The sequence below is a fragment of the Protopterus annectens genome, chromosome 2.part0 (genome assembly GCF_019279795.1).
Source record: "Protopterus annectens isolate FY-2018-M chromosome 2.part0, PAN1.0, whole genome shotgun sequence".
NCBI lineage: Eukaryota > Metazoa > Chordata > Ceratodontiformes > Protopteridae > Protopterus > Protopterus annectens.
Window position 1 is genome coordinate 1,123,753,451 of NC_056728.1, and position 21,814 is coordinate 1,123,775,264.

Consider the following 21,814-nt stretch of genomic DNA (forward strand, 5'->3'; position numbering starts at 1 on the left):
AGATAGCCTAGTATGAACCTATGAACCTAAATGAACTTGAACATATATCATGCATATGTACAAGTTATATGCCAAACCTACAAAGGGGGAAGGGAGATGGATAACAAAGGCCCACATCAAAGAGGACATTCCAGCAAAGCAAAGTAAGCAAACAATAAAACAGGACAACACTATCTAAGGGGATACATTGCACATGCATGTGTGTACAATGTAGGAAGTCCACGCAAGCTACATTGAAGCAAATGCCAAATGTGCATCACATGGGTAGACTGCATTGCTGATGGCACTAAACAACACAGTAATGTGCAATCATCAAACAGCAAGAGGCACAGGTACACAAAATAAGAATCATTAGTATATACATGTATCTACTGTCATTCCAGCATAATAGAAAAGGTACAAATAACACCTGTGGTGAGATATATATCACTGATCATGGGTATGACTGAACAATGGACACACCTGTTAACAATAGCACAACACAGGAACATGGATTAAATGAATGTTCACAGTCCCAAAGTACAATGGGGGTTTCTGTATTGACCGGAATATGTGCAGAGACATGTTTATGTACATAAGTGAGTACATTTGTACAAGACCCATCTCAACCAGACTGACCACAGGCAGAAAGAGAGTCAGGAAGTGCATATACATGGCTACTGATCAACTAGGGAGTAGTGAGGGAAATTTAAATATTGAATAGGTCAGTAACACAAGGACCTCAATTAACAATGCTCAGCTATAGGCAAACTTGATGCTCTAGTAGTTACAAAAATTCTGTCTGGACAGTAAGTGTATTTTAGGGAAACTTACACTGTGAGAGATCAGCATCTACACAGATTACAAGGGGGCATTACACTGTGAGATATCAGTATCTATACAGATCAGTCCTAGCTGCTGCTGTGCAAAGAGCTGCAGTTCTAACTAAAGACTGTAAGGAAGGTCAGAAAGTTCACATATTCTATACAAAATATCTCAATTGATACAACTGTGACAAAAGCAATACAAAAACGTGCCAAAACAATGGATATGGCAATGTAAGTCTTAGCTTGCTCATAGGTTATGAGCTAAGCGTTGTGCAACTGTGACACTTAAACAGCAGTAGAAATTTGATAAATAAACACAAGCAAGACCCAATCAAAAACAGCACATTCTTCTTTCCATTACACAGTCCTGGGCCAGAAAATGACTTAGGTCCCATCTACTCTCACTAAAGTAGAACCAAGGTAGTTCTAGCTAATCACTGTAAAAAGGTTAAAGAAGTGCAGATATTCAACACAGAAACACTAAATTAATACAGGGAAAAGTGCAGAAACTGTCAATATTGTAATGTAAGTCTAAGCTTTTGTAGAGATTAGCAGAAACCAGCAGCACTCTTCTTCTCAAGTAGCTTGGTCAGCAAATGCCTCAGCGATTCAAATTTTAAACAAGCTAGCCTCTAGACATTCAAATGAAGGTACAATAAGACTTAAATCAACAATTGCCAGCTCAGAAGAGCATAGGCTATCCTCTCCTGCAACAGGAGTGTAGACCACAAATCTTTCTAATGTAAAACAACTGGTTTTGAGTTCTAATGCTTAAACTAGAGCAAAGACACTTAGAATAACAGGCACAATAAGCCTTCAACAGTAATTCTCATCTCAGAAGTGTAGAGGCTACCCTCTCCTACACAAGAATATAGACCACAAATCTTCTTAATGATAAATAACTGGTTTAGTGCCCAAGTGCTTAAAACAGAAAAAAGAAACTGAAACAAAAGAGATGAGCAATGCAACACGGTCACTGGCTGACTCAGCATGAAATAATTGCAATGCAATATAACACCCTAGAACAACTTGACAAGCATAACCACAATGACAGCATGTGACATATAAACCCTTAGTTTATGTCTCTCACAGTTTACTGTCCATCAGCTAATATATCAGTACACTACATACATTTTTAGGGATCCCTATATATGTACCTGCAAAATGCAAATGCTGTATAGATGATCGGTGAGCATGTAATAGGTGGACATAAATGAAGAACATGAGTGGCTTTATGCATAACAATTTGTGAACACAAGATGTAAATGTGCTGTAAACAACATATCATCAGTCTTGTAGGCAAAAGTACTAGCCATGCTAAACTGATTTTCCAGTCACTAATCACCACCTACTGTGCAAACAGCAATAACAATACAAGTAACTTGCATGTGAGACATCACAGACACAAGCACTGTGAGGATTACACAGAACTGTCTGTTATCTAGGTTGTAACGTACAATCAAAAGTATTACCTTCAGCAAACATGCCCTACTCCTAACTCAAATGTAAACTTTTTAATGAAATATATACTGGTAAGCCCAGGAAACATAACTATTGCAGTTACCTTGCAGATGCATGCTGGGTAGTCTTGCATTAATATTAGCATGCATGGAGCTGCAAACCAAACCATTCCTATAATGAAGTTATGAGCTATTCTAGGTAAAATAATGTATAAATGTCTAACACATACCTCTCCTCCTCTAATGCTCCTCCAGCCTCTGCAGCCACTTGATGCACAACGCCCAATTCCTGGCAGAATCATCTTCACCTGCAAAAGGTAAAAAGCATCTATGAATGGTACAGACTTGGTATGTATAAAATAAAAGTGAAATGCAATGACCGGTACATGTTTATTTATTTATTTATTTATACTTGTTTACCAGGGATGTCCGATCGGGCCAGAGGCTCAGGGAGAAAAGCTCCATTACATAAACATAGTTGCAAGACAGTAAAATTACAAAAAAAAAAAAAACTTGATAATTATTAATTAATAATTAATAAACAATGATAATATATTGCTTATACATCAGAATGATTAAATAAATAAATAAATAAATAGAGGGGGGAATATATAATGAGTATAGGGAGGAAAGAAATAAAGCCAAAATAACATGAGACTAGACAGCAGGAAAGATGACACTGGATTAGTGGAAGAAATAAAATTAAGAGGTACCTATATGGTATGTGAGCAGAAATCAAAATGGGAGATTGTAGTTTTGTTAGTGTTTCTGTTGTTACCAGTTGTTGCTAAATATTATTATAATCAAGAAGAGAGCATGGCTGGGTTGAGTGGGAAATTTGGATCATAGAATTTGAATAGGGAAAAGTTCTTTTGGTTGTGAGGGCCAGGAGAGATGGAGTGATCAGCCTGGACTGGACTGGAGCAGGAGCATAACCAGTTGTTGGATGATTCTTAAGTAGGAGCTTAAAATTGGATGTGTTGTTAGAATTTAGTATAGCCTGAGGTAGTGAGCTCCAAATGTTAGATATTTGGTGGGAGAATAGCAAGTTATCATAGGAGTTATTTGATTGTGATACTTTGAGTAGCAATTTATTGGAGGATCTTAGTGACCAGCTGTTGGTGTAGGGTTGCACTAAACTCTTAAGAGCTAGACAGTTGTCTGGATAGTGGAAGATGGAATGGATGAAGCTTTGTTTTATTTGGATTGAGAATGAGCTGAAAGTCAGAGAGGTATTTTTCATTGTGCTGGAAAGCTTATTGGGTAGTTTGTAAGAGTTGTGGTAGGGAGGGAGCTGAACATATGAGGGAGGAGTCATCTGCATATTGTACTATGGTAGCAAGCTGGGTGGCTGTGCTGAGTCAGTTGGAGAATATTGTAAAGAGTAACGGACCAAGAATTGAGCTTTGGGGAACTCCTACTGAGACTGGTAGTAGAGTGGAGAGTTCATTTTGCCACTTAACAGCCTGTTAGGTAGCTTAGAAACCAGTAGAGAGCTGGCTGGGATAGATTTAAGGAAGCTAGTTAATTTAATAGTTTTTGGTGGGAGACACTGTCAAAAGCTTTATTTTTTAGCTGGTTGATTGAGTTAGTGAAACTGACTAGGGCAGTGGTTGTTCTGTGTTTGGTTCTAAATCCATGTTGAGATGCAGATAGGAGATTATTGCTTAGTAGGTAGTTGAGTTGTCTGTGAATTCATTTTTCTAGAATCTTGGCTAGTTAGGGAGAATGGCAATTGGCCTATAGTTAGTGAAATCAGTGGAGGTGCCACCTTTGTGAAGAGGGATGACATAGGAGATTTTCCAGAGTTTGGGGATGTACTGTTCTGCAATGGAATGGTTTATTAGGAGGGAGGCCAAGTAAGCAATGACACCTGCTGCAATTTTTAGAAATTCATTGGGGAGTTGATCAGCTGCGATTGAGGAGGGCTTGAGTTTGGCAAGGTGTTTTGTGATGGAATAGTTTTGAATTGGCATGATTGAGAATGAGTTAATAGTACTGTGCAATTCACTGGGAATTGTTAGGGGGGTCTTGCAGTTATTTTTTACTAGGGATACTATGGAATTGATAAAGTGCAAATTAAATTGAGAGGCTATGTTATCAGTGGAGTTTGTTGTGGTTGGAGTAGGGATTGTGATTTGTCTAGGCTTAAGTAGTTGTTTAATGTCTCCCCAAAATTTCTGCATATTGTTTTGGTGCTCTAGTTCTATTGTTGTATAGTATAGTTTTTGTCATGCTTGATTTGTTTGTGGCAAGGTTGCATAGGTAACAGTAGGGAAAGTAGGAAGTCTTTTTTTTGTGTTATGGTAAAGGGACCAGGCTTTATCTCTTTGTCTAAGGAGTTGCTTTGTGTCATTGGTAAGCCATGATATGTGCTTGGAGTTGCAATAGATCATTCTGAGGGAAGGGCAAGGTCGTTAAGGATGTGGAGGAATTTGTCACTGAAATATTATACAACATTGTCAAGGCTGAGATATTTTAAAGGGGACCAGTCACAAAGTTGCAGCACGGATATGAAGATGTCAGGGCAGAAATGTTTTTTGTTATGGATGTATTTGTATGTTATATTTCTTTTGGAGATATGTGGGTGTTTAAGGAGGTAAGTGGGTAGGTGGTCACTTAAGCTGTCAGAGATACAGCTTGATTGGTGACAACTCTGAGAGGGATTGTTGGTAAGTATCCAGTCCAGGATTGATTCTTTTTTGGTATGTTTGTCAGATCTGGCTGGGGATTGTATAATTTGACAGAAGCCATGAAGGCTAATACAATAGGAGGGATTTTCTGAGGTACAGGTGGACCAGTCTAAGTTAAAATTGCCCATTATTATTGTTTCTTGATTAAATTTTGAGGCACACCAACTCAGGAGGTCTTCGATACTGGATGGGTTGTTACCTGGGTAAACAGATAACTATTATAATAATGTGTTTGTTGGTATTTAGTTGTAGGTGGATGATCAGAATTCCTAAATTTGGGAGCTCTGGGAGGTTGCTTTGAAATGTCTCTAGTTTGAGAGTATTTTTATATATTATAGATATGCCGCCACCTCATTTCTGTGTCCGGTCTTGCCTATGGATGTTATAATCATGGATGAGAATTTCAGAATCAGGTATGTGGAGTTTTAGCCACATTTCTGTTAGGACTACTATTTCAGGGGAGTATTGGGGTTATGGTTACTTGAAATTCATGAGATTTATTTAGTACGCTACATATGTTTATGTTTAATATTAAGACATCTGAGTTGGCACATGTGAGGTTAGTGATATTTGGGGAGGTTGGGTTGTTAGTGGTTTGTGATGTTTGATTACGGTGCTGAGATACTGGATTTGGCTGTATGTCTCTGCTTAGTTTGATAAGAGTAGGTTTGAGCAGAGACAGGTGAGTGTGGGGTCAATTGAGAGTGAGTGGATTTAAATCTGAAGAGTTATACCTTGGAGGCGTTGTAAAGGTATGGTGATATTCAGATGCTATTATTTATTTATTTTATTTATTTAACATTTGTTGACCAGGAAAGTCCAACTAGGACAGAGCCAGTTTTCAGCAGAGGCCAGGGAGAAATGTAACAGATGCATGTCTTTGGAATGTGGGAAGAAACCTGAGTACCAGGAAGAAACCCACACAAATACAGGGAGGACATGCAGACTCCACACAGAAGGCATGCCAGCCGAGAATCAAACCAGAAAACCTCTTGCTCTGAGATGTTAACCACTGCACCACTGTACCATTAGTTGAATGGTTTTTGTGTGGGGTGCTTAGCATGTTAGTGGAGGAGTAACTGATTGGGACCTGTAAGGTTTCATAGTATGTAAGTTAGTAAGGGGTTATTAGTAGTAGAAGAAATAGTATAAACTGTTCTAGCCACATTGTGAGCGACATTGATTTGAAGTTAAGTGTTTTGTTGGTCAGTGGTAAAGGGAGTAACATTATCTAAGAGGGTGTGGCTTTATTAGGGGGTGGGCTATGTTTAGTTTAAGTATGGGTGCTAGTACTTAGTTAATTTGTTTTGAGACAAGTAGGGCTGATAAGATTGGTTGAACTGTTGGGGGTGTGGATTATGGTTATGTTTAAATTTAAGGTTACTGAGGGTGGGTGGGAATTCGGGATAGGGTAGGGGGTGGCATAGCATAGCATGGGAAAATGGAGCGAGTTGAATCAACTTGTTCACAGCTTGCAAAAAAAAACTATTTAACATGCAATGTATTTACAGTATATTGTAAGGTAAGATAGCACTTGTTAGAGTCATGAAGAGCTGCCCACATTTAAAAAAGTCTGCTAACTACTCTAGCAGGTTCTGTAGCTTTGAAATGGATCATCATTACAGATTCTGCCTACTCATTAATTGTTTTGTCATACACAATACTTTACACAGTGGAAAAGTACTTAACACAAACTGGAGGAAATGAGATTCAAGCCTGCAATTCTCAACTATGTTCACATTATAACCCTGACACCTGCCTGTCTAGCTAAGCCATCTTGGCTATGCTTGTATTGAGTAACTGCAGTTAAACATCTCAAAGGTATAACTGTACAGGAAAGGAGTAAAAACATGAATGAGGGCTTCTATATTACAAGATTGGTAAAATACAGTCCAATGTGTCATCTATACTGTGCATTTGTAAACCAAAACATGCAAGCCTGACTGCATGTCGGCACATTGGTCACAACAAAAATACACAACAGTAACTTTTCATAGCTCACAGTCTCAAACATCGCAAGAGTGCATGTAGCTGCACTTAAAAGACAAATGCACGAGACTTCCTGCTCATCACCAGTATGTCATACATCAAAATATAGGTTAAGTAGGAGGGCAGGAAATGTCTAATAGCATTTATTGTTACATATCAAACCATATCTCACAGTTATACCTGATATTTGGGGATGTCCTTGATTTTGACTCATAGTAAAGCTTTGTCCCTCTCAGTCCCTCCTAATAACACTAGGAGAAAGGTGAGGAGTTGCACTTAATAAATAATGGCAATAAGTAGAGGTATAGACTACTTTAACTCCAGTAAATGTATATTATTTCACATTCTGTATTTTGTCACTTTCACACATTAATAGTACTAACATGGAAAACTTGTCCCTGATTGTCACTGGGTATTTCTGAATTAGTTCATGATTATGTTGCATCCCTGATTGGTTGAGAGCTATGTTCCAAATGTACAGGTGAAGTATACCTCTATGGTCAAAGCCTTACACATATAGCTATATTGACATAGTATGCTATTTCCAGAAAAGTTACAGACAATGAAGATATTCATAGTAATCTGAGAAATAAATGCTATAGGCATAAACATGCACAAACTGCAGAAATGAACAAGTAGGTATCTGTACCATCAGTTTCTACACATTAACACAGACAGATAAAATGTAATCTAAGCTACTCCCTGCATTGATTTGAACACACGCATCCATTATATATGTATGTTGGCTTCTGGCTGAACAGGTTGCGCAAACTACTGTAGGAAGTGTTTGTAATCCTGTGGAAAACCAAGGAATACACACCCATCCTTCAACTAGGCCTTTATGCTGCACACACAATTGAGATGTATAACAGCCAGACTGCATTAAGTTTTATAAAATCCAGCATGTGGTAAACATGCCAACCTACAGTGCTTTTACATTAACGTGTGCAACAAACATGTATTTAACAATACTGTGCATATTCTAAAGCATAGGGGAACAATATAGGTATGGATGTCTTTCCTTGGCCTTTCTCCCTCAGATTCTGACAAATAGGGTTGGACAATTTCCTACAGTTTCTCCTGGCAGCCTGGTTGATATGGGCATCCTGAGACAATGTAGCAACTGCCTCATGTACATGAACAACTGTCTACTACTACCACCTAGGAACACAATTTGTGAGAGATGCAATTACATAAAGAAGCTAGAGTCTATACTCCCTCCCTCACAAGCCAGTATATCTGGCACTGATAAGGTTGTCAGCACAATCACTACACCTCAAACACCACCCACAACTACACAACACACACCCACGTATGCGGAGGTTCTTAAAAAAAATCCAAACAAAGAAGACCTCAGAGGCAAAAGCACATGTGAACTCCACAACCCTCCACAACACATACCATGCATAGTCCACACATTAGTGTCTTACAACCACTAAGGCCTAACCATAAACCCAACATATTAGTCATAGAAGACTCCATTGTGAGACACACAGATGTTCCTCTCACCAGGCTGGATAAGGAGAAAGTCACTGTTAGTTGTTTGTCAGGCGCCAGAATCCACCATATCACACACTCACTCAAGTGTCTCAACAACAGGTACTGTTATGACTCTTGTCATAATCCATGTTGGCATGAACTTGAGATGTACCTCCCTAGACTATATGAAGAGAGACATGATTGAGCTCAGTGAAGATGTGTCCCAGGCAGGTATGTCCCTAGCTTTAAGCAGCATTCTGCCATCACCTAGAATGATGCCTCAATACAAATAGAAAATGATTGCATTTAACAATTGGCTTAGTTTCTGGTGTCATTCCAGGGGGATCCAGTACCTGACAGCCTGAGAAGATATGATTGACAGACCACAATGTGTTGCTAGAGATGGCCTGCATCTGTCTCACTTGGGCTTCTGGCAAAAGTCCTTGCCTCCCCCTTAGTGCCTTTTTAGGAAAAGTCATGAGGTCGATACTACCAAGATAAAAATTCCAACAAAACACAAATTAAAGGTCATGCTGCTAAATGCTAGGAGTCTAAACATGAAACTGCACTCATTGCAAGCATTTTTAACCCTGGAAGATGCTGACATTTGTGCAGTCACAGAAACCTGGTTCAAAGCTGCAGAGAGCACCCCAGTCTTACCTGGTTACTCATCCTAGCATACATTCAGACCCCAAACTGTGGGCAGCAAAGCCAAAGGAGGTGGAGTTTTAATATATATTAAAGACACGCAACCCTCAAGGCTGGTCAAACACTCTGACACACAGGAGACACTCCAGGTGCAGTTAACAGTTGACAAGACCCCTATTCAAATTACAGCTAGCTACAGGCCCCCAAATTTGACTCAAGATGCCCACTCCACTTATCTGGACCTCCTCAAATCTATCAATATTCAACCCATTACCCTGATCCTGGGTGACTTTAATTACCCAACCATAAATTGGAAAAACTACTCATGCCAGAACACAAATGTCCAGAGATTCCTCAATTTTATCAGTGCAAATGCCACAGAACAGCTAGCTGATACCCCCACAAGAGGTGATAATATCTTGGACTTAGTATTAACCAACATGAGTAACCACTGCAGCACCCTTACAGTATCACCCTCCCTGGTAAGATCCAACCATAAAGTGGTCACTTTTGAAGTCACAATCTCCCCTCATCCCCCTCTAGCTAGGGTCAAACAAAACAGTTCTCCAAAGCTGATTACAACCTCCTGAGGGATGGCATAAACTGCTTCACAGCCCCCCCCCCCTGTAGGAACTGGCACCAATGTCCAAATCTACATCAAAGTACTATATGAGCACTTATATAGATACATGGAATCAGGAATACCTGACAGGACAAAATCATCCTCTGCAAGGAAGAGTAAACCTATCTGGTGGGCATCTGCAATAAATAAACTATATAACAAAAGGAAAAAATTGCTATCCAGGACCAAGAGGAGCAGGTGCATAGTTGGAAACAATCTCTTTTTAGCCTGAACAAGCAATAAAACCCAACTTCAAGTCCAAATTGGCCACATCTACTAGAGACAATCGTAAGGCCTTCTTTACATATGTCCGCAGTCTCAAAGGAAGCACCCAGATCTGTTCAGAACTGATGGTCAAGGACACCCCATATACAAATGCTGTAGATATAGCCAATCTACTGGCTGACAGATTCAGCGAAAACTTCTCCCCTCTGTCCCCACCATCAGTAAATCAGGACATCCCCAGTTCCTGCCACCCACTCCTTATCTCTAGGAAACAGGTCATCACTGCCCTGTCAAAGGCAAAAAATACAGCCTCCATGGTACCCAATGACATCCCAGGCTGCATCCTACATGAACTCAGGCATGAACCTGCAGCACCATTAGGCACTCTATTCAACCAAAGCCTGAGTACTGGCTTTGTCCCAGCTGAGTGGAAGACAGCCACTGTCATCCCTTTACACAAAGGTGGAGCGTCCACCAATCTGGGAAATTATAGACCTATCAGCATAACTAGCCTGATCTGCAAGGCCATGGAACAGATTATCATGGACCTCATTAACAGGGACATTGAAAACCTCCAAACACTTGACCCTATGCAGTTTGGTTTTGTCAAGGGGAGGTCATGTCTGTTAAATCTGGTCGACTTCTTTGAGACAGTCACCAAAACCATGGATGAGGGGAAGATGGTACACACTACCTACCTTGACCTGACCAAAGCATCAGACACTATTCCCCACTTGGGAATAATAGATAAACTCTCTTAAGTAGGCATCAATCCATATGTTATCAGATGGGTAGCAAATTGGCTCACTGATAGAACCCACCTAATCAAAATAGGGGAAGCCACCTCAAACAGTAGACCCGTAATAAGCAGCATATCCCAGGAATCCATCTTGGGGCCTCTGTTATTCAGGATGTACTTCTCTGAGGTGCAGGTAAAAAACACTGGGCTAAAGCTGACCAAGTTTGCAGATGACTATAAGCTGGGTGCTGTCATCAATTCCCCAAGTGATGTGGACGTCCTCCAAGAGGGTTTCACCCTCAAATGGTTGGTGCCAGAAACATGGCCTTAAGCTGAATGCCAAAAAATGCATCATCATCCCCTTTGGGGAGAGTGACATCTCCACATATTATCATATTAATAACAATGTCTTAAGTACACAATCAGTAGTGAGGAATTTGGGCACCCAGGTTGATATCAACCTGACTTTTGACCACAATGTTGCTTCCATTGTACGGAAAGCTTTCTACATGGCCCACCTCATAAGTAAGGGTATCTCATCCAGGGGCAAAGAGGTCATAATAGCCCTGTATTCTCAATTATTGAGTACAATTTTCCCTTCGGCATGTACCTCACAAAGCACATGCAGCAGCCTGGAGACTTAGATGTGATATGCGCAAATTGAGATTTTTTTTTAAATGGGTATCATGACCACAACAATGCCATACAACTGTTTTTAGTAGTATTGGTAATGCAGGCGAACTGGAATAAAGAATAAAGAAAAGGAATAAAACTTTAATTGCCTCTGAGTGCTGGCTTTTTCTTTTTTGATTTATTTAATAGTTTGGTTTTGCCGTGCACCAGTCATACTTGCTAGCTTTTTTGGAGGTGTGTCTTTGACTTTCAGCTGGCTGTTGACACTCGAGGCTGGGCCTTTGGCCGTCCATGTCAAGATTAAGATGGTTCTTCCTCGAAGTATTTTTGGACTTATTGAAATAACATATAAGGTATCGTTTGAAATTGGACTTTCGGATGTACTCAGATGTTTTGCCAGAATGAGTGGATCGTTTGGTCATATATAGGAGTTTGGTGTAGTATCAACGCTTGTGAATATAAATTTTCTTTTTTTTCATTGGGTTGAGAGAAATACAAGGTGGTGAACTTGTTCATTTGGCAGCCTGTTTGGATGGTGCTTTCGTATTTTGGTGGACTTTTATATTTTTCTTCAATACAAGGTTTCCAATTGATTTTCGTTTGGATATAAATGTTTATTTTGATAAACGCAAGTGAAAACGAAGGGAAGGTAATGTTGTTTTGGTACAATTATCTTTGGGCTAACATCGGCGTTTACAAGCTAAAGATTTAATCCCAGACAGCTCAAGTTAACGGTTTAATACTGTTTAAATAACTAACTTTGGCTCCGAGAATACTAATGAATGGGAACTGTTTTCGGGTGTTTGAAGCAGAAGTTGCCATCAACTGATGGAACTATATTTTGATATATGTAAACTTGATGTAACATTGTTTTTCATAAATATAATGAACACATTTTTTTGTTTAAAATATATAGATTAAGATGTGCCTAAACAAGTGCTTTAACATTTTTTTACTTTGTGAATATTAACGAACATTAAAAGTTTTGTTTTCTTTTGAACTTTGGTGGGGGTTGAAGAGAAAAATATAAGGGGGACTGGATTCAGGCCAGTGGCCGATTTTGAATAGTACCTTGATAACGGGTTTGGGATTGGGTTAATATCTGGGGGCCATTACGGTTTGTTCTCAAATACACAATGTTTATGTTCTGATGCCAGAAGTAAAGGTATCACTATAGGTTCCGGGCGGTTCAGAAGATTTTGATCAACAGGCTAAAAAATTTCATTTAACTCTATAGTAAATGTAGAGTGACAATTTTTAAAAACGGACTGAAGAAGGTTTGTTACTGAAACCAGTCTGAAGGGAAAGGAATAAAACTTTAATTGCCTCTGAGTGCTGGCTTTTTCTTTTTTGATTTATTTAATAGTTTGGTTTTGTCATGCACCAGTCATACTTGCTAGCTTTTTTGGAGGTGTGATTATATAATAAGTGTCAAGTGTTTAGGGTCATTATATGGTCAGTGTCAAGTGAAAATGATATGTTTTATTGAGCGTGTATGTCTACCAGCAGCAAAATGAAATATCAGACCATTATTTTTTGTTGTTTTAGAAGTATATAGAATGTGGGTATCATTTTTTTCTGGGCAGGAAATATGTGAAAGCAGACAGAAATTGTGTGATCACTTCTGAATGATTGTTTTCAAATTTGCCTGGGGATGACAGTATTCTCAAAGAGCAATGTGGTCAAATATTATCTTTATTAAAAGACACAAATGCAGTTTTGTCAGGATTTAAAAAGTCAAAGATTACAGCAGCTAACAGTTCAAAGTGTAACAGCGCACTACTAAGTATAAACATGTCTTTAGAATTATATGCTGTTTTAGACTTCAGTGACAAGATTTGTGCAACTGCACAGATTTTAAAGAATCGGTTATGACAGGTACATGCAGATTTGTGGGTTAAAGACAAAATAAATTCCAGTTCAGGTGACACAGCTGAAGTGCTCAGAAAGACATATTGGGTGTGGCCAGTTAGAAAAAAAGGGTAACCGTATATCTCTATGTCTAGTAAAGTATATCAGAACTAATAGTCAAATTAATTTGCAGAATAAAGGGTTTACAGTTACAAATTTGGCAAATGAATTTTTATATTATTGTTTTGTTTAGCAGTCCTTAGTTAAGAACTTTGTATTAAAGTGTTGCAATGCATAAACAATATTGTAATAAAGACAGAGGCAAAAGTAATGTTTGCTAGTTTACAGAATGTAAAATTTAAAGTCAATGCCACATTGTAAAAGTGACAACAGATCCTAAGCATAAAAGGGTTTACTATGGTATGGTTGAAATGGGTTGGGTTGAATAGGTGTAACATCACAAAAGAATGATGAAATTGACAACAATGGAAGACCAGAATGTCAAAAATGGTAAATACGAAGATGCATACATGACATTCTCGACATTCCCATCTTCCAGCCATGATCCTGACTTGGCTACAATGACTGGGTTTTACTTAGCTTTCTACTATTTTGCAGGGGGGTCAACACCCCCCATGTCGGGGGCTGCACCTCCCACAATCCCTGCACATTAAATATACCAAATCCAAGATCGCACTACAGTGAGGAAATGGGCTACTTCCCTGTTCCTCACTGAAGCGCGACCTCCCTCCACAGTCTCTGCACATCGCTTGTCAAAAGGTTGAGTGCACCAGGTAACTCGACTAACCTTGGTCGACCACTGTTGGTTCAATTTCCTGGCTCTTTGAATCTGTGATTTTGAACATCAGCCGTTCGACTGACTGCCATTCAGGTAAGTCATAGTAAACAGTATAAAACAGTACATTATGTAATCAGTTTGAGACTGTATATGTTTCGTATGGAGATGGCAGCTTGCCAAGCACATCAGCTCAGATTACAGCCAACCTTGCAAGCTGAATTAAAGACAGTACTATCCATTTAATGTATTTACAGTTTTACTATTTCTCAAAAAAAATTGTAAACAGTAATAATAAATTCTTGCAGCATTCAGCACTACTAAAAAGTTAAATGACGTCAGCTAAAGAAATTGTTATAGTGAGAAAGTGGGTGGAGTTTCACTCAGAACAGTATGTTAAAATCTAAAGGTCATGGGACAAAATGTAAAAAGTTCAACAGTTAAAGCTGATTTTATATAGGTGCAAAAATGCACAGTGTTACATTACTATTTTAGTTCAACAAAAAGACTAAAAATTCACAAAGACAGGTTAATTATTTTAAAAGCCACAGAAATAAAAGACACTCATTTTCAGAATAATGTACAGGTTTTAAATATTGTACTCATAGGTACAGGTTTTAAATATATCACTCATACATCAAAACTTAGACTTAAAGACTCTGAAGACTATGAATCTAGGTAATATAAAAATCAAATCATGAAGTTAAGAGACTTCAATCCAAGCAGGCCATAAATGCTCAAGTAACACCTAGTGGTCAAATTAGAATTGCAAGCTTATTCACCAGATAAAGAAAATAATTGCCTAGCTATAATTAAATCATAACGTTAAAAGACTTCAATCCAAACAGGCCATAAATGCTCAAGTGACACCTAGTGGTCTGTAAGAAAAATATGTATTTAAACACATGTGAATGTTAGTTTAAAAGCAAATAATATATAATGCATTTTATTCTATTAATCATATATAGAAAAATCAATTCATGTTTGAATATGAAGTGGCTTTGAAACTGCAGTTTGGCTTGAAGCAAAGCTGGCCTTTGACCCTGTCAGAAATGCAGAGCTTAGCAAATGCTGTTTATGTTTTACTAAAATGATTATCTGCTGGGTCAGGAAAATTAAATGAATAGAACACTAATTCAGCTTCTTCCTGCACGAATGATGTGACCTTGTATGTTACTAAAAGGCTCGAAATAGCACAGACATGTAAAACTGTATATATGAGAAACAAAGAACTGTATTAAAGAACTGAAGCTACCATTGTATTAATCACAGGCAATAGCCTTGGAAAGAGCAACATTTACAGAAAGACATTATAACTGACCAGGTGCCTTGCAAGGCTGTATTATTCTCATGGGAAAGTTTTTAAAAAGTATAACCTCAGCACTTTCTTATGAATAGAATATTGTAGACTATAGTGATGTAAGTGCCCTGTGACTGACCACGTCAGTAAGGTGGGCAAAGCTGATTGTAAATACTATAAAATATTGAATACTTCCTGAATGTAATTAGTCAAAATTCTATACTTGTATTGTATAGTCTTTTGCCTCCTGGTGTACACTAGTAAAACGTTTTTGAACTTGAACCTCCTGTATTATTGACTGTTATTTAAGAAAAGCCTAATGATTTTACAGTCTGATTCTTTAATAATTTTACTGACATTTTGGTCCTTCTTAGCCGGAATTCCCTTGGTAAACTACAGATCAGAATACAACGGTGGTGGAGAAGCTGCGCAGGAGAAGGTACCAAAACACGGTTCTTCTTGAAGTGAAAAGACCTCCGACTGAATTGTCGTGTGTAAAGAGGCTGGCCACTTTCTGATCTGTGGCTGAAGAGTGGAAAACTGGCCCCCAAGAAGAAAATGTGCAGTCATAAACGGGAGGCTCAGGTAGGAAGAATTTCCCTCTTTGCTTTTGTTTTAGATCAGGGACCAGGCTACAGTATAATGTTACTAAGATTTGTTTTAACAGATCAGGAACGAATTGCAGTATTGTATATTTGGTCATAGATCAGGAAAACAGAATAAAGTAGACAGTCATTCTAGGCAGGACTGAACAGAGGGAAGAAGATAACATGTGGTAAGAAAAGGATTACGTAACAGTCTTTTTTAAGACATGGGAAATCAGTGCACTAAAACCTTGCAAGATCCGCCCCTAACCAAAGAAACAAAATACATGCAATTACAGCATGCTGATATGTTAGGTATTATACAAAATGTGTTAACAAATATGAATTTGATGGTAAACTAGATAAACTTACACTAGTTAAACTCCTTAAACAGCTTAAATCTGATGCAGGAGGTCAGGCAAAAAAGCAGCACCAACTAGGCATACCTCAAGCACACAGGTGGATTGAGGAAGCAAATCGTAGAAAAACAGAAGCTTAAAAATTCAAAAACATTTTTAGACAACAGAGTGAAAGGTCTGACAGACAGAATCTCTGAGAAATGGAAACTTAGAGCAGACTGGACTTGCATTAATCAATGCATACAACAGGAAAATGAGACAATAAATGGATATTATGCTAGATTATTAGAATGCTTTGAACAACAATTAAAAAAATGCATTTTTGAAAGGTTGCATTGCCCCTATCAGTATCTTTATTACAAGGCATATGATAAATCACCGAACAAGCAGGCTACAAGCCCTACTTAAGTATGCTAGACATGCTGAAAGACACTTTAATAGTAAAAAGAAAAAAAAAAAAAAGAAGGCGCAAGTCTTCACTGCTGAAGACGGAGCTGAAGTATTTGTATTACAGTCAGGAAAAAAGGGCATCTAGCTAGGGACTGTAAACAAAATAAGAAAGTAATGACAGAAGATAAAGGAGATGAGGACTGACTATATGATAGTGATAACAATCAAAAATCATCAGGAGAGGTTAATAAACAAAAAGAAAATGTAAATGTAGTAGAGGGAATAGAGGAAGTACAAACAGATGTAGAGGATAAAAATGGAAATGAAATTTTAGATTTAGCATTGTTGAGCCTGTAGCTCTACCTAGCAGATTCAAAACCAGAAGTGACACTTCTGGTGGAGGGAAGGGAAGTCAAATTCCTGTATGACTCAGGAGTATCACGGACTTTGATACACCCCTCCAAGCTACCAGAACATTCTGAATCACCTGATTATATATTAGTAAAAGCAGCAAATGGACAGCTATACAGGGAACCACTCTCCCATGATATAGCAATAACTGACCCTGTTTCAGGTATGACTCAGAAAAGTAAAATTGTAGTTTCTGCAAAATGTCCAGTAAACTTACTGGGAAGAGATCTTATGCAGATTTTTGGCATAGCAGTAGTTCCTACCATGCAGGGTATGGAGGCACAAAGACAAATGGATGCTTTTGTGGTGTGATCAGAGGGTGAAGCCTATTATTGGTACAGCCAGGACCTAGTTACTGGTCCAGGGGCAGTAACCAAAGAACTGATGAACGTAGCCATCAGTAAGGTACCCTCCCTTGACACTGACCAGCAGCATTTGTTACATTGTACTCTATACTACTGTAACACACCGGGACCTAATAAGATATATGAGCAAGAATTATTCAAAAATCCTGCTAACAGATTAATATTACGAACTTTATATTGGGATACTGAGGAAAACAGTGTAGTAAGCTGTTCATTACCTCAGGAATTCATGAAATTGTATAAGTCCAATAGACTGCCACATGTCAGCTTGACAAAAAACAAAAGTGTTAAATGGGCAGACTTAGGAGAAAAAGTAACAAGATGGGAGAAACAGACTGATTTAGAGCTGTCAGAACAAGGAATACAAAAACAAAAACTGAATTGGTTGACACAGACACACCCAGCAGTACACTTGCAATCCAGCAAGGACAGCTGATTAGCATTCTTATTAGAAGAAGAAAACGCCCTATGTGAAATTCCAACAACTCTCTGGTCAACAGGCAAGTCAGATGTAGGACTTATTCAAACAGCAGGACCAGTTACAATTACCCCAAAGTCAGCTTTTAGACCACAGAAAAGACAATACCCTTTGAGAAAGGATGCAGAAGTAGGAATTAAGCCTATAATAGCAGCATTACTCAAAGAAGGAGTACTGGTAGAATCTCCTGATTCACCATGTAATACACCCCTATTTCCTGTTAAAAAAGTAAACGGGAAATGGCGGATGGTATAAGAATTACAAGCTGTAAATAATGCAATAATACCTAGAGCCCCTACAGTGCCAGATCCACACACTTTGTTAAATGGTTTACACCCACAACAGAAGTATTTCTCTGTGGTAAATATTAGCAATGCTTTCTTTTCAATACCTATACATCCTGATAGTCAATATTGGTTTGCATTTACATTTCAGGGTAAAAGGTATACATATACTCGACTACCACAGGGATATTGTGAGAGCCCAACAATATTTGCACAAGAAATGACTAGCAATCTGGCAGGATTTACCCCACCGGGAGGTAGTTAAATTCTACTTTATGTAGATGACATCTTGCTAGCAGCCCCCACCCAGCAGCAGTGCAGGGCGGATACTGTAACATTATTAAAATTTTTAGCAATACAAGGACACAAAGTAAACAAAAGTAAGTTACAACTTTGGAAAAAACAAGTTAGATACTTGGGATATGTGATATCCAATAAAGGTAGAATACTAGATGAAGAGAAAAAAAAAAAAAAACAGCAATTTTGCAAGCACCCAAACCAACAACTAAGAAAGAAATAATATCTTTCTTAGGTACAACTAATTTTTGTTGGAGCTGGGTACCAAATTATTTCACAATGGACAACAGAAGCAGAAATGGCTTTCTGCAGGTTGAAGCAGTTAATAACTTCTTCATTAGTTTTAAAACTTCCAAATTATCACAAACGGTTCTTTCAGACCGTAGATTGTAAGCAAGGGTACATGACATCAGTATTAATGCAACAACATGGGGATAAGCAATGCCCCATAGCTTACTATTCATCACAGTTAGACCCAGTGGCGCAATCTTTGCCTCACTGTGTACAAGCAGTAGTTGCAGCAGCAATGGCAGTGCAGGCTTCGGCCTCAGTGGTGTTATTCCACCCTCTCACACTGAGAGTGCCTCATGCAGTTGCAATAATTTTACTGCAAGAGAAAATGGCATACCTTTCTCCTGCTAGACATCTTTCATGTATAACTATACTGCTGAGCCAACCTCATATGACAATTAAACGATGTATGACATTATTTCCGACTCCTGCGGTGGGCACACCACACAGCTGCCTGCAGGAAATTGAACAGTTAGCTTTACCTAGACAAGATCTTACAGATATGCCCTTGGATAATGCTGAGGTGACATATTACGTGGACGGCTCATGCAGAAGGGGTCCTACAGGGAAGAATCTGGTGGGGTATGCAGTAGTTACAGACACTAAAATTTTAAAAGCTCAATCCTTACCACACAACTTATCTGCACAAGCAGCAGAGTTAATAGCTTTGACAAGAGCATGTACTTTAGCAAAAAAAAAACAAGTGTGTAAACATATATACTGACAGTCAGTATGCTTTTTCTACAGTACATGTATTTGCACAACAATGGAAAAATAGAGGAATAATTACATCCAGTGAAAAACCTATTAATCATGCACAATTTATTTTGGAGCTATTAGAATCTATTCAGTTACATACCAAAGTAGCTATTTGTAAATGTGTAGCTCATACAAAACAACAGGATAAGATTTCAAAAGGTAATGCACGAGCTGATGCAGCTGCAAAGCAAGCAGCCTCAGACTCAGAAACTTTATTTTTGAATGAGGAATTACAACCCTCTGAGATTTTAGATTTAGACATGTTAAAACAATACAGATGCTTACTACAAAAGCAGAAAAACAAAAATGGGTAAAACGAGATGCAATTCTTGAAAATGGACTGTACATTTCCAAAGAAGAAAATAATAAAAAAAAAAAACAATATTGCTGTCTAATTTATTTAGATATGCAGCCTTGTTGAGCCATGGGCAGTGCCATGTCTCAACAGGGGGGATGGTACAGTTAGTAAATCGAATATTCCAAACATATGGATACATAAATTATACAAAAACTTTTTGTGTAGCTTGTCATATTTGTAACAAGCACCATGCACAAGGAGCATTTAAAAACAAGTAAGTAAGTTTTCCTATACCACCATACCCATTCCACACTATTTGCATGGATTTCTTAGAATTAAATAAATGTAAAGGGTTTGACTCCCTCTAAAATGTTTTTTGGGAGAGCATATTATGTGCCTCAGTGGAAAGCTCTCATGCCTGCAGAGCAGGAGGCTGACAGTTCATTAGCTAATTATATAAAGAAACTGTTAATGAATAAATCTGTTTTGCAGTTTAACTCTTTTTCAGATAAAAGACAGACCAAACTGGTAAAGAACTTTCAACTTGATAAGAACTTTGTGACTGATACACAAGGGCAAAATGGCCAAGAGTAAAGCAAATAGAAAAGCAGAGCAACCCCAGAACTATTGCATAATTATTTTGTTAGCTGTGCATTTGTTGACTATAAGTGTGACAATTTTTCTCTTATTGTGGTTTTTTCCTGCACTCAACCACACAAGTGAAAGTGAGAAGACGTGATGAACTGTTTATAGACTGGCATCCAAATTTTAACACATACCTGGCCATAAAACGTGTGTATGCAGAGACTATGAACATTTCAAATCGCTGGGTTTGTACAGCTATACCAACAGCATATGAAAGACTGTTAATGTCCGCTGTCCCTCTGGGGATAAATGAGACTTGGGAAAATTTGCTTTTGATACAGGAACTGTAAGATCACAGGACAAAATAGCTTTATTTTTACCTGTCACACAAAAAGGAGTTGTATGTTTCTACAAAAATGATACCCTCCAGGTGGGCTGGAGTAATTCTAATATAACAATGTCTTATAAATGTTACATTAAAGTCAGAAGTGGGGGTACTGTTTGTAATACTAACTATGATTCATATCTGAGTTCAATGAAAACTACATTAAATACAGTACGTGACAATCCAGTCTTAACTAAACAATTGTCTATTAAAGATAAGAAAATGTTTCATGCGGGGATAACACGTATTAGTACCAAAGTAATGATTTTATTTGTGGGGAAAAAGGCATATAAATGGTTACCTGAGAATTGGTCCGGCAGTTGTTTTTTGGGTTATCTGGTTCCAGCAATAAAACATACTGCAGAATTACCTTTGGGTAAAATACAAAATGTAAGGGAAACAGCTCGAAAATCTGAAGGTCCAGTTAAGAAACCTGTGAATCCAGTTGGGAAGATCGAAGCTGGCTGAAAAGACCATAATTCAGTAAAAGACAAAAGTGAATTGACTCATATGGACTTAGGTAACATTGTTATATCCTGGGCAAGAATACTACCAGCCTATGGAGCAGTCAAATCGATCTGGGAGCTGAGAAAGCTGTCGAAACTTCTCGAAGTAATAAGTAATGCAACTTTTTCTGCCCTAGAATTGGTGACTGATGAACAGAATGCAATGAGAACTGTTGTGCTACAAAATCAAATGGCTCTTTACTTCACCCTAACGGCAAGAGGTGGTACATGAAGAATAATGCTGTGCTTTTATCCCTGAGAATCGTCACGAGATAAATAAACACCTAGAGGTAATTCAGCAAGTATCAGCAATGACTAAACCAGGCCCAAACCCACTGACAGACTTTTTCCAGAATCTGTTTGGGGGGTGGGGTTCCATCCTAATGAACATTTTAATTGCTATTTGTGTGGGTATACTCCTAATAGGAGCATGTGTTTGCTGTGGAATTCCCTGCATGAAAAGATTAATCAAAGATTTTGTTGCTATATCTGTTACTGAAACTTTTTACCAAGATATTGAAATTGAAAGATTGATTTCAGATGATGTTTTTTCTGAAGTATAGATTAAATGACTTGCCTAG

At 38.2% G+C, this 21,814-nt stretch overlaps 1 long non-coding RNA gene across 1 annotated transcript in view; it reads right to left on the reverse strand.

The window, feature by feature from the left end:
- The window catches only part of LOC122793367, a 63,808-nt gene extending 42,737 nt beyond the window's left edge, over nucleotides 1-21,071 (reverse strand). The window contains exons 1-2 of the long non-coding RNA XR_006363472.1: nucleotides 21,029-21,071; nucleotides 2,497-2,574 (exon numbers count right to left, since the gene is read on the reverse strand). This is a non-coding gene — a long non-coding RNA (uncharacterized LOC122793367). The remainder of the gene's footprint in view (nucleotides 1-2,496; nucleotides 2,575-21,028) is intronic.
- Nucleotides 21,072-21,814: the final 743 nt, after the last annotated feature.